The sequence below is a fragment of the Ziziphus jujuba genome, chromosome 1 (genome assembly GCF_031755915.1).
Source record: "Ziziphus jujuba cultivar Dongzao chromosome 1, ASM3175591v1".
In the NCBI taxonomy this organism is placed as follows: Eukaryota; Viridiplantae; Streptophyta; class Magnoliopsida; order Rosales; family Rhamnaceae; genus Ziziphus; species Ziziphus jujuba.
In genome coordinates, this window is record NC_083379.1 from 29,448,258 (window position 1) to 29,462,163 (window position 13,906).

At 32.7% G+C, this 13,906-nt stretch overlaps 1 pseudogene; it reads right to left on the reverse strand.

Annotated features, from left to right (window-relative positions):
- Positions 1 to 2,122: 2,122 nt before the first annotated feature.
- LOC112490380 (eukaryotic translation initiation factor 5A-like) lies at positions 2,123 to 4,478 on the reverse strand (annotated as a pseudogene).
- Positions 4,479 to 13,906: the final 9,428 nt, after the last annotated feature.

The window sequence follows — 13,906 nt, forward strand, 5'->3', positions numbered from 1 at the left end:
AATTTCAAATAATTCAGGGGCTGTTCCGTAATTTCAGAAAATATTGATGACGTGGCAGATGGTGCTGACGTGGCACAACGTGGCAGATGACGTGGCGGCTGGCATGGCAGATGACGTGGGCGGTGTGCTGACGTGGCTGCTGACGTGGTCGTCTTCAACCTCCAGACGGCGCGTGCGGCGCGTGAACAGTTGCAGAAAAATTTCAGTCGGCGCGTGCGGGCGCGTGGGACGTCAGTTTTCTCTCCGGCGAACTTCGTTGTTCTCCTCTCGTCGGGTACGTTCACCTGGGATTGTCAAATTAATTATTTGAGCAACTTTCCGAAATACCAACTTGAAGAACAGTGGCTCTGTTTCTTCAAATTTTGAACCCAAGCTCTCAACCTGGAGCTCTGATACCACTTGTTGTGGTTCTCTGACCACTTTAGAGAAGAAATATGAGAAGAAAAATAAAAAAAATTCTATTACTCTCTTGGAAATAAAATACAAAAATACAAAAAACTTCTCTCTTGGATTCTCACGTGGAATCTCTCTCTACACTCTCCAATTCTCTCTGAAATTGCTCACTCTTCTCTCAAGCTCTCTCTGGAACTTATTGAGCTTGCTCTCTTGGCTTGTGTTTTGCATGGAACGGGAAGGAGCCTATTTATAGGCAAGCATGGCCACAATCTTCAACAGCTTAGCCCACAATTGTTGATCGGTGCAGCAATGGTGTCAAGAATGGTGGCTGTCAAAAATGGTGGCTGTGGTTGGTGTGGTTGGTGCGGCTGGACTTCACATCCAACACCACCGATCAAAATATGTTGAATTAAAATAGCTTCCTGTTCAGAGAAAACAGAATGAAGTAAATTCATGTCCCAGCCACCAGACACGGTTAACAAACTAGATACATAGGAGTTTTCATTCAGGACTAATGGTGATAAGACATGAGAAGCTCCTAATCTTGGCAACCAGGGATCCTTATAAATGCAAATAGATTGCCCATCACCAACACGCCAGATTTCACCACTTTGTAGTACGCTTCTACCCCATAAAATGCTACTCCATAAATGAAATGGATTGCCACGAAATTTTGCTTCCCAAAAAGAGCACCTTGGAAAATACTTTGCCTTCAATACCTTAGCTACCAAAGAGTTCGGGAATCTAATAAAATTAGTTATTTCAACCTAAAGAAAAGGTTGTAACTATATTTTTGAATTCTCTTTTAAAAACTTTTCATTGCCCAGTTTTACTAATAATAATTGAAACATTTGAATATTAATATTGGAGTGGAATAAAATTATTTTTAATATGCTTTTCCTTTTAAAAGTTTACACGGTTTTCTTTTTTTTCCTTTTTCCTTTTTTTTTCTTGAAAATACAAATTTTCACGGTAAGAGAGACAGAAGAATACATAAAAGCCATAAATACTAAAAATAACAAGCTAATAAGCTCTAGATAATTTTGTGACAATATTTAAACCAAAAATAAGCCGTTTGTTAAAAGTGTTTAATTTTTGTTTTTTGTTTTTGTTTTTTGGTTCTAAATAATGTATAGTTGCTTAATTTAATAGTTTATTAATGTTAGTTGTTGATAATTAGATATTTCAAAAAACCATAAACAAAAAATAAAACACAACTTACACAATCTACAGTTGAATATTAACCCAACGGTATCTTAACTATTAATTTAAAATTATGTGTTTCCAAGATTTAATATTACATTCTTCAGTATACAACAATATTCTATGAAATTACATAATTTTAAAATATTCTCTATATCACTATATTAAGATAATATATGTAGCGTATTTGCCTTTCTTTGTTCTTTTTTTGAGCAAGTTCAAGAATGATAACAGTAACAAGAATTTGTATAGGCCTCATATGATAAGACAATTGTATGAATTAGTCCAATAAACATCCTAAGTTCGAATTTCCGTACTCCCAAAATAATTACATAAAAAGAAAAATAGTAATATGTCATTTATCCTGCGGTAAATGCAAGTTCCCTGTGATAACGGATTAGAACTTTTAACAATTTTTTCCATACAAGTCTGGAAAATACACTATGTAAACCATCTCCTTTGTTGGGTATTATAGTATATATGATCTTAGTATAAGCTTTATTGGGCACACACATATTGTTGATAAAACCACTGTCAGCAGAGCATTAACAGGAAAACATGAGTAAAAAAGGTTTCCGAGTTTCATCAGCTATAGCTAATGCTATAGCATCATATATATGTAGTTCTTAGGTCTAATGTCCTTGACAGCACAGATCTGCTCCTCTCCCATTGTTGTCATGACTGTCACCACAAGGTCTTTTCCTTCAGCAAGCCCATCTTTAATCTATAAAACACAAAATTTTAATGGATATTCTGAGAAAACAAACACAGAATCAAATCTGAATGAAGAAATTTATGCATATGCAAGTACTTGTTTTAGAAGAAAATTTTCTCAGTTTGAGGTATACCTGGGTGAGCAGATTTTCATCGTTGGGAAGCCTCAGATCATCCTTGGTGTTTCCAGAATCGGTTAGAAGACTCACCTACAGAATATCAAACTCTAGTAGGTTTAGCTCAAGCTTCAGTCTGATTAAAACCTCAAGATCATCCTTGATGTTCTTCCACACTTAACAAATTATAGCAATTCCATGAAGCAAATGTTTTGTTATCAAGTAATTATAAGAGAACTTAAAAAACCATCTTCTGAGATGTCAATCAGTTGATAGTCGGTACGATTAACATGAGGAACCTGTAAACAACATTGATGATGAGCGAATTGAAAACCAAAAATAATTCCCATGAAGAAGGAAAATCAATGAAAGGTGAAAACAAAAACAGCAATGCCCATATACATCACAGTTGTGGGATGAAGGAACAATACCTTTAAGTTTCTTCCCATTAAATATATCAATCCCCACAAAGAGGCATTTTGCATGTCCATGCTTGCCGGTTTTTGAAGTGGAAACTTCAACAACCTACATGAAAAAAGTCACCAAAAACAAACAGGTTATCAAGACTTGAGAAGACTTTATGAGTGAATAGTTATAGAACACGAGATGGCAATCCAATCTACATGGTTATGTATAAAAATTTAACAGCCAAACACATGTAGAAACGAGTCAACATCACCGCAACAATCCAGGTTGTTTTTGCATATGAGCCACACGATATATTAAGCAACCCCAGTACTTTATAGATTCTTTAGAGAAATATTGTATAGATTAAACACTTAAACCTTGCTCCATGGTCAGTGAGAGAAAGTAAGTCCAGCATATATATATGGACAATTTGTTTTACGCTTCTTGACCAAGAAATTAAAGCAGATAATATTACCAAAAGCTTGTTATAAAAACGGCTATACCAGGTTGTTTAATTGCCTTCATTTTGAGGAGCGCACGTGCTATAATATATATATATATATATATATATATATAAACTACTTACTCCCACTAATTCTATGATATTAGATATGCTTCCAAATTATTGATATAAAAAAAATACATGACCTAGTGTTGCCTCTCTGTTCAAGTACAATTGGTTTTTGAAATTAATCATTTACAACATTAGAGAAGTTTTTCTAGTTACCTCCTTTATAATTTGGGGCTTTCATCGTAATAAAAGTATAGATAAGAAAAGAAATAGGGGGACAAATATGAAAACAGAGTAAGAGAACCAATTCGACATTTACCCTCTCTACATATGAAAAGCAACATTTTATCAAAAGAAAAAAATACATATGAAAAGCAACATTTTATCAAAAGAAAAAAATACATATGAAAAGCAACAGATGGAGTTGTAGAGGAAACGAAATGACCCCAAATATCTAGTTGCGGATACGACTGCTTGTGAGTTATTGACTGCTAAATAGTTTTAGTTGCCTAATTACGATTGAAGATAGACTTGAATAATTAAAGCGGTAAATGAACACACCCAAAAAGACCAACAAAGACGTAAGCAAGCACGTGTTTCATGTGAAGCTCACTGTAAATTATCATTCTCAGTCAACGATTTCTGACACTCACTGTAAATTATCATTCTCAATCAACGATTTCTTACATATGAATTAGGAGTTTCCTATTTCCATTGATTAAAGCTTCAAAATCAGCCTAAAAAATTACACATGCAAGCAAATATGCATACATGCTTGTCTGATTACCAAACAGTTTTTTTTTTTTTTTTTTTTTATTTACGAATCTTTGCTAGAGAACCCATATAGGAATTATTGCCCAAAAGATTCTGATTGAATCCGAGAAAACCCAGTGATGATGATAGAGAAACATAGAAACCCCGATGAAAAAAATTGAGAATTAAGGAAGATCATCAACTTGCAAGGTCTGTTCTTGATGACGATGAAACCATTCTTGCGAATGGTACCAGCTTGCTGAGGGAATGTTTTGGAGGCTCCAGCATCGACCTTGGACTTGAAGTGCTGTTCGTCGTCCGACATTTCTCTCCCTCAACCTACTTTCTCTCTCTCCCCAGTTTCTTTCTCTTTCTTTCTAAACGAATATGGAGGAGCAGACACTTCTCGGAGCTCACTTGGGCTCTATATGGGTCCATCTGGGATTAATCCATTTATTCCTCCATACAAAATAATATATTTTTTCAAAGAAGAATATTATTTGATAAAATCCCAAATAAAAAAATATATATTTATTATTATAAGATCACCACGTGGATTCTTTTTTTGCTTGCTTGGCTTACTGGATTCATTGTCAATTTGGGAAGCGCAAGTTGTATTCTTGCTGAAGTATAAGGTCTGTTTTTATGGTTTAAAGATTGTTCAAGCTATACATTTTCACAAAGTAGCTTTTAAGTTAGATTCTACAGTTGTGATTTCTTGGATAAAAAAAGATTTGGATAGTAATTATCTTTGACTAGAAATCATTAGTAATTTACCAAGATATTCTTAAATAGGAGGTTGATTTTTCTATTTCTCATGTTTTCCGCGAGTATAACTCGATGACGGATGGTCTATCTCAACTTTAATTATGATCTTGGATTTCATTACCTTAGTTGCTCTCACAGAAATCTCTCATCAATTTTCTTTAAATGGAAAAGAAAATGTCCTGTCTCATGATATTCTTATGATGTAGTTTGTTTGTTTATTTTCCTTTGTAATTAAAAAAATTAATAACTTGTTTTTAAATACATTATTATTAAAAATAATTATCATCATTAGAATCTATAAAAACAAAAATAAATGAAAATAAAATAATATAAATTGATTTATCAAAAATAAAAAATAAAAGCTAGATTTACACGTAAACCAATTTCACCATCATAATGATTCATGCAGTGTAATTTTGGATGCTAATAATAGAGTATTCCACTTTTAAGATCGATCAAGGGACTTCCATTTTACTATATATGGTGTTCAATATTCCAATCTATAGTATACTGTTTATTATTATTGTTATTTATATATATATATATATATATAGAGGGGAAAGAGGTACATATATAAATGAATGTTTTACTAGCAAATATATAAGTAAAATAATAATGCTTAGAATTTACTACAAAATGTTTAAATTTTGCTTAGATTTTATAAGTAGATGCAATTCAAGTAAATTATTAATTTAGAGGGTCAAATTACCCCAAAAAAAATAGAGAGGCAAAGAAAGAAAAATATTTTCAAAATATAAAGAGTGAGAGGAAATAAAAGGACTCTATGAGACTTGCTTTTTCTTTAATTAAGTTGACTTGAAGTGTGAAGACACACATAATAAATTAGTGATGTCAATTTTGTTTGGCATCTATTTTCTTGAGCTTGTCATCAATGGATGATTTTTCGGCCGACCAACATGAGGACAAGAAAAATCATAAAAAAGAAAAAGAAAAAGGCATGATGAAAAGATTTGATTTAAACTTATAAAGTAAATGTATTAATAAGTTTGATTTACTAACAAAATAATAAAATTATTATAGAAAATTAACAAGATTAACCGTCATTTTATGGGGGGGGGGGGGGGGGGGGTGGTTTGGAAGTGTAAAGGATCATAATCTCATTTTGTATATTGTGTTGACACTATATAATCAATTCCATCGTGTTTTGAAATCTATTTATGGCATGTAAATCAAAGTAGATATATTGTAGATAGTACATATATTGTACTAGGTTGATTAATGAAATGTGCTTAGCTTCACAATATTCTTTACACTTTACATGGTATCAGAGCGTCTCACAAGCTTGAAAGTTGTTCTCGGCCCCATGTTTTAATCTGATACCCCCTCCAACACAACTCGTATAAATGTCATGATCTTTCCACTAATAAGACTTTTGTGTCTAGATTGTACACACAATGACTCCCAATCCTCTACTTCTTCGTCATATCCTCACAATTCATGTGCCATCCCGTTCCTGCGACTTCTACTCTAAGTTCGCCACTGTCTCCAGTAGTTGTCTAGCCATTAGTTCCTTTTGCTCAAATCAATACTGCTCCAACACCCATTCAGCCCACATCAGACTAATGTCCCTGTTCCCGCTGAGGATGTGCAGGTACGTCCTCCTCCGTCACCTTTCTCTTCTAATCACCTTCATTCTATGATCATTCGTTCCAAGAATAATATTTTTAAACCAAGACTCTCTATCTTACTCAAATGAAGAACATACTTAATAGGTTTTATGAAAGTATTTTTCAAAATAAACCTTTAAAAAAGAGAAAGTAAGATTTTAAGATAAATAGATTCTCGAGTATATATATATATATATATATAAATAGATTTATATACATTTATATATTCTTATATATTGATATTCCTTCGTTTAACATGTCTTGTTCTTCTCCGATACTACTTATAGGTACCACGCCACACATTTATCTTCCACTATCAATGTATATATTTATATTTCTTTTACTGCTCTGATGACTTAAATATATATATTTTCCTCCCTTGTATCAAATACTTGTGCGCGTAGAACTACTATGGTAGACAAAACTTGATGTGTACTATGACCCCATGTTACTTATCTTTCTTTCTTTATAATGATCGAGTCTGAGAGCCATTACTTATGACATTTGAAAATATATTTATATTTAAAGTTGTAATGGCTAATGAGATTGTTGTTATCCTTGAACATTATTAAAAGTGTTCTTATCCATAGATATAATTGGGATTATATCCAAATTATAGGGAGGTTCTTGAACATTATTAAAAGTGTTCTTATCCATAGATATAATTGGGATTATATCCAAATTATAGGGAGGTTCTGTAGAAATTTCAATAGAAAATTTGGTACGATTGCCCTAGTCAGAACTTTTTTGGATGTTCGAAAAGGAACTTGAGGGCATTCCTATCAAAATTAGATTCTCATTTATGTGGAAAAATATATGAAAAAGTTATTCTCACCTATAAAAATGTTATTTTTAACATCCAGTAAAAGTAATTTTAGGATTTTTTTTAAAGTACAAATTTATCCTTATTTATTATACAATATTAAATTTAATTATTTACAAGTTTTAACTTTATTATTTTTTTATCAAATATAATATTAGAAAAATTATTTAATTGGAAATTAATTTTCGAGAAACTAAATCTTAAAAATCAGTTTTCTTTTAAATTTTAATACTTTCCAAAAGAGCCTAAAGGTAAAATACAAAACTTTATTAAGAAACATAAAAACGAACATTAAATTGGATCAAAGGTTGATCCAAGATGGTCCCTCCTCCATTAAAATTGCAGCATATTCATTAGAAACATAATATCTTACCGGTTTATGTGACACTTTGTTGATATTCTTAGAAGAAAAAACACAATTGAAATGACATGAATCAACAAATTTTTTTATATATCATCAACCAAAGACAATATAGAATTAAAGTTGGGTTATTTCAAAAAATAGCCACCCCGCGCCGTAACATGATTTTTGAAGAATAGCAAATTTTTTTTTTTTTTAAAAAGTAGCCACCTTGGGACAAAAATATCCTTGATAAAATTGAAAATTATGCAAAAAGTTTTTTTTTACCCTTTTCTTCTTCTTCTACACAACCGTTCATGTAAGGGTTTCTCTAACAGGCCACTTTTTGCATCTCATCTCCTCTCACTCTCATTTTTTTGTATTTTCTCATATCTGAAACTAAACTCAGGTAAAAATTTTATTTTTTTTCTTATTAGATGAAAGTAAGGAAATATGTGTTTTTTTTCTTTTTTTTGTTTCTTTTTTTTCTTGTATTTTTTGTTAGTTTGGAATTTTTAAGCTTTTTATTTAATATGGGTATGCAAGAAATTAATTTATGAGCTGTTATATGTGATTTTAAAGATACTTAGATGACATATGGCTTGAAAATGGGGGAAAATTTGTGTAAAACTGAAAAATTGCGAAAAACAGTAAAAACGGAGGAAATTTGGCGAAAAAGATGAACTTCCGCCATTTTCCTCCAGTTTGTCAGTTTTCGCAAGTTTTTCGCTAATTTTTCGCCAATTTTCCGCAAGTTTTCCGCCAGTAGGAAAAAACTATATTTGGCCGAAAAAAAAAAACCAGAATCAACTTTTTTAATATAGTTAATATGTTTGTTTAGTATTATTCAAAATTTTATATATTTATTGATTTAGTTTAACATTATTCATTTAATTTTGTAGTAAAATGGAAGATGATGATATTGTAATTGCGGTTTTATATAATGGAACATTGGTACAAAATGATGGTGGTAATTGGGAATATAGAAATGGTAAAAATATAATGGTTTCCGTCGGCAAGAGATGCACAAAATCAGAGTTAGATGATGAGATTTTTAATTCTATTGAGATAGATCGAAATGAATATTTGCTAAAGCTAAAATGAATATATGGACGATGTGTAGAAAAGTTGGATCCTACATAAATATGCTGTGATAGGGATGTGAAATGCTTTCTTCAAGAAGTGAGGAATGGAGGGATGACAATGATGCGGCCTCCATTGTATGTTGAGGGGATTTCGAAAATTGAACATGTATGTAGAAATGTTCATCAAACAGCATTTGCTTCGGATAGTGGGAGTAATCTTCATTATTTTTCTTGTCCTCCAATTGGCGTTCGTCTACCACAAGTTTCCGGTACTGAACCTATTCAGGCTACATCTCAGGAAATTATGGTTCAAGAAACTCAGTTTAGAGATCAAGTTGATGTTCATGGGGCCTGGACATCATTTAACATCCACGAAGGAGTTGATGTTGGAGGTGACTATGCTGAACGGTTTCCTAACGATGAGGAGTATAAGCAGTTGCATAATATTGATCATGATGAGAATTACAATGTAGCAGGGGATGATGTTGATCATAATGATGTAGATTTTGATCATGAGTTGCCGGACAATGATAATGACATGCATCCTGAAATAAACAATGAAGGAGTTGATGATGTTAGGGTTCATCGTGCTACAAGTGACCACATATCATCGAGCAACAGAAGTGGTTCTATGGCCATTTTTTTGTCAAAGTTCACTGGCTGTGAGAGCACAGTAGTTGGACAATTATTTCGCAACAAATATGACTTACAGAATAAACTGAGTGTCTATTGCACACGAGAAAATAAGGAGTTCAAGGTGACACGGTCAACTATACAATGGTATAAGGTTGTATGCTTGGAAAATACTTGTAAATGGTGACTACGTGCAACCACATTTAAAAATGGAGAAATATTTGTTGTGAGAATTTTTGATAATGTACACAGTTGCTCGTTAGATATCGTGCATCGAGAACATAAGCAGGCCAGTAGCCAGGTTATCGGGCAATGTATCAGATCTAAATATGAAGGTATTGCATGTGTTTACAAACCCAAAGAAATTCAACATGATTTTTTGCAGAAATATGGGGTGAATATAAGCTACAACAAAGCATGGAGAGGTAAAGAGTATGCACTTAACAGTGTTAGGGGATCTCCAGAGGAGAATTTTGCTAAGTTACCTGCCTACTGTTATGAGTTAGTGTCAAAGAACCCTGGGATAGTTACATGTATCAAAATAGACAATAATAACAATTTTGTATATTTCTTTATGGCGATTGGAGCAAGCATTAGGGGATTTAAATCCCACATAAGACTCGTGTTGGCTATTGATGCAACTACATTGAAAGGGAAATACAAAAGGTACATGTATATTGCATCGGGCATGGATGGCAATAAGCAAATATATCCTTTGGCTTTCGGCATTGGAGATGGAGAGAACGAGCAAGCATATACATGGTTTTTCCAAAACCTCAAGGATGCCATCGGAGATTTTCCGGATTTGGTGTTTGTGAATAATAGATACCCTGCTATTGAAAGGGCATTACGTAAAGTTTTTCCCAATGCATATCATGCGTTATGCACATACCATATAAGCAGAAATATTAAAGCAAATGGACATGTGAAAGATGAATCAATAATACAATGTTCCATGCTCGCAGCTAATGCATATTTGGTTGAAGATTTTGAGTTTTATATGGGGCAAATTGAGGCAAAAAACAGTAGGGCTGCCCAGTACATTCGATCATGTGACCCATCAAGGTGGGCATGTTCTCTTTGTCCATGTAGAAGGTACACTATCATGACCACCAATATTGTAGAAAGCTTGAATGGCATTTTGTTAGATGCTAGAGAGATGCCAATAGTAGCGTTAATAGAGCACATACGGGATTTACTGCAAAGGTGGTTTTATGAGCGACGTACTGCAGGTGCAAAATTGACGAAGCCTATGACTGACCATATGGAAGAGCAACTCAAACTATGAAATTTGGAGTCCATCGGACTACGTATGAAAGCCATTAATATGCATGAATTTCTTATGGAAGGTGGGAGTTTGAGGGGTACAGTTAATCTCTAATCAAAAACATGATCATGCAAAGTCTTCGATCTTGATCAATATCCTTGTGATCATTGTATTGCCGCTTGCAGAGACCATAAAATTGCTCCTTATGGCATGTGTTCTCATTACTACACCGCAGAAGCATATCGTGCAGCTTATGTTGAGTCCATTTATCCTTTCTTAGATAAAAAACAATGGCATGCCCCGGATGACGTGGCAAGTAGTATTGTTCTTCTACCAAGATGAACACGTAGGCAAGCCGGTAGGCCGAGGATGCAACGCATACCATCCGAAGGTGAAGATGTTATTGGACGTAGATGTAGCCGATGCGGTGGTGTTGGACATTATAGGCAGAGATGTATGAATCCATTGTCTTATGCTTAGAATTAGAAAGTTTTAATTTAGTGTTATGGTTTAATATGTTTTGATAATTATTTCATATATTGGATATAATATTTTCTACTCCACGGTGGAAGATTTATTAGCAATCTTTTTTTTTTTTTTGAACTTAATCCCAAATGAAAAGAGGCTTTCTGGAGTTGATTTTAAATCTTTAGTTTACATACCATTTTATGAAATATCCAAATGATTTTGAAAAGAAAAACAAACATATATCATTTTTTCTTTTATTTAAAATGGTTATTGATTTTAAATGTCAATACATTTTTTGTTAATTCCATCTTCATCTTATATAATATTTGTCTCCACTTTCAATTTTTTTACCACACTATTAACTTAAATAATCTATTAGAAATTGATTTTCCAAGTGGAGGAAATTAGTTTCTGATAGGAGTAAAAATTATTCAACGATTGTTGCTTGAAGGAAATTTTTTCCAACAGGAGGAAAACTATTTCCGCTTGGAGGAAAAATTTTCCACTTGGCGGAAATTTATCCAGAGGCTTCAATTGATCTCCATATGGGATTTCCGACTGGAGGAAAATTTTTTCTCCAGGAGGAAAATTTTTCCGCCTAGAGGAAATATTTTCCAACAAGAGGAATTTTTTTTAAAATTTGCAATTAAGCTCGTAAGACGTTTGTGCATAACGGAATTCTAATAAATAAACATGGTACATTTCCTATAAGGTTAATTACTTATCCTTACATCAATACCACATCGTTATCTTTGTTAAATGAATATTATAAGCCACCATTATCTTTACAATTAAAAGTCTAATATAATAAAGAATATGAATCTATAAACATGACAAAAGGAAAGAAAAATGCTCCACCACCCAGCTCATATGCTTAGTTCTTTGTTGTAAGCCTCATGAGCATACTTCCTCCTTAGGAACTCTATGTCATCTTGTGTGAAAGTCAATAGTAATCTAGCATGTAAAAACTCCATGGACTTGAGCGTTAAAATGCCACAGTCACCACTGCAACAAAACAACTCATACAGAAATATATTAAGGATTACATTATGCTTTACAGTGCAAATTTTTTAAAAACTCCATTTTTTAATGTCGGTCATTTATTTTCGAACGCTTAGATCACTTGCATTGCAGATCACTTATTCCCATAATGGCTTCATTCTGGGAGTGACTCTGTACCTTCAAATCGTACCGTATTCAATATTAATGCATTAATGTAGCATCAACATGCATAACATTTTCTATTTTGTTCAAAATAGAAACTTACATTAATGGAAAACAAACCACCACCAATGCTTCTCTATCTCTCCCTCTCTCTATTTCTTTATCTTTGTGAGTATGTATGTGTGTGTGTGTATGTGAGAGCTTCAAATCCTTATTTTTAATTTTCTCAGCAGTCATTTGCAACTATACGATCTCAAATTTTGTGCTTGGTCCATCACTTGCTTCTTTAGTGCTAAAAAAATAAAAAATCAATATTAGTAAAAAAACTAAAATGAGTTAATTTTATTCTTGTATAATGGGTAGGTCTTATAATGTAACTCGCCTATTCTCTCAATATATCTAACTTATCAATAATTCCTCTTTCAGTTTTGATATAAAAAAAATTTTTTGTGAGCCCAAGCCATAGTAGGTCTAGCATAGGATTATCATTAATAGAGGATCACATGATTCATTAAAGGGGAAGCACTTATTATCTCTAATCTTAAACTCTAAGAATAATTTGCATGCTAACTTTGTTGAGATTGGTTTGCAAAGCCAACTGGGTATAAAATTGTTTGGAAAAGGATCATAACAAATATAAGACACTAGCATATGCATAAGACGACTAACGAATAACATTAGCCTAAATGCAGAAATATGTGCCACTAAACGCATCAATGGATTTCATTTTCTTTGCAATAAACATAAATACATAAATAATAGAAATATAAAACCATCCCCACCTCCAAACTATGGATCACAAATAAGCAATCATCATGATAAGTCACAAAATATCGTACATGTTAGAATTGTGTTTAAGCAAATATCATTTTCAAATTAAGTTTCTGAATTACCATATTATAAACGTGGTTAGAGAGGAAGAAGAAGAAGTAGAAATAAAAGCAATAAATATAATTTGACATTTACCTGATTCTTTTGGGAACTAATGCTGGACTTTCTATCCTACAACTCTTTTTGAAACCAAGGCTGGGGTAAAAAAAGAAGCAATTCAATCTGACTCAATTGGCAAATGAGCTTTAATATTGTTTATGAAAAATATAAATAAAAAGATTTATATAAATCTAGAAAAAAAAAAAAAAACAAAGTTCACTTCTTGCAATATAGCACCTAGTTGCTTACATAAAAATTAAAAAAAATAAATTGCAATGAAGTCAAGCCAATAATCTAAGCTTATATCAGTACTCAATAATTTAAGTATTTATGTAAATCATCCATCTTGTATTGAAATCCCATCTAGACTCTATAGCCAAAACCACCTCATAAAAGAAATGATGCTTGTTTTCATCATTTGGGATCTTGGAAGTAACTTCCTTGTCCCGATGCAGTCAATGCACCAACCAAAGTCCACTCCTTGTATAATTTGCTGCTCAAAGAACAATCCCTCTGTAAATCAATGCTTATGGGAGCCCGAGTTGCACCATTTTCACCAGTTGGCTGAAAGTAAATGAGAAATACAACTTCAGAATAAAGAAGAACCTTCTACACAGTCTTATCAGATAGAAAAAATAATCAAAAAGAATCCCACTCTTAAAATACAAATTCAACGTACCAAAACAGGATGTCCAATTA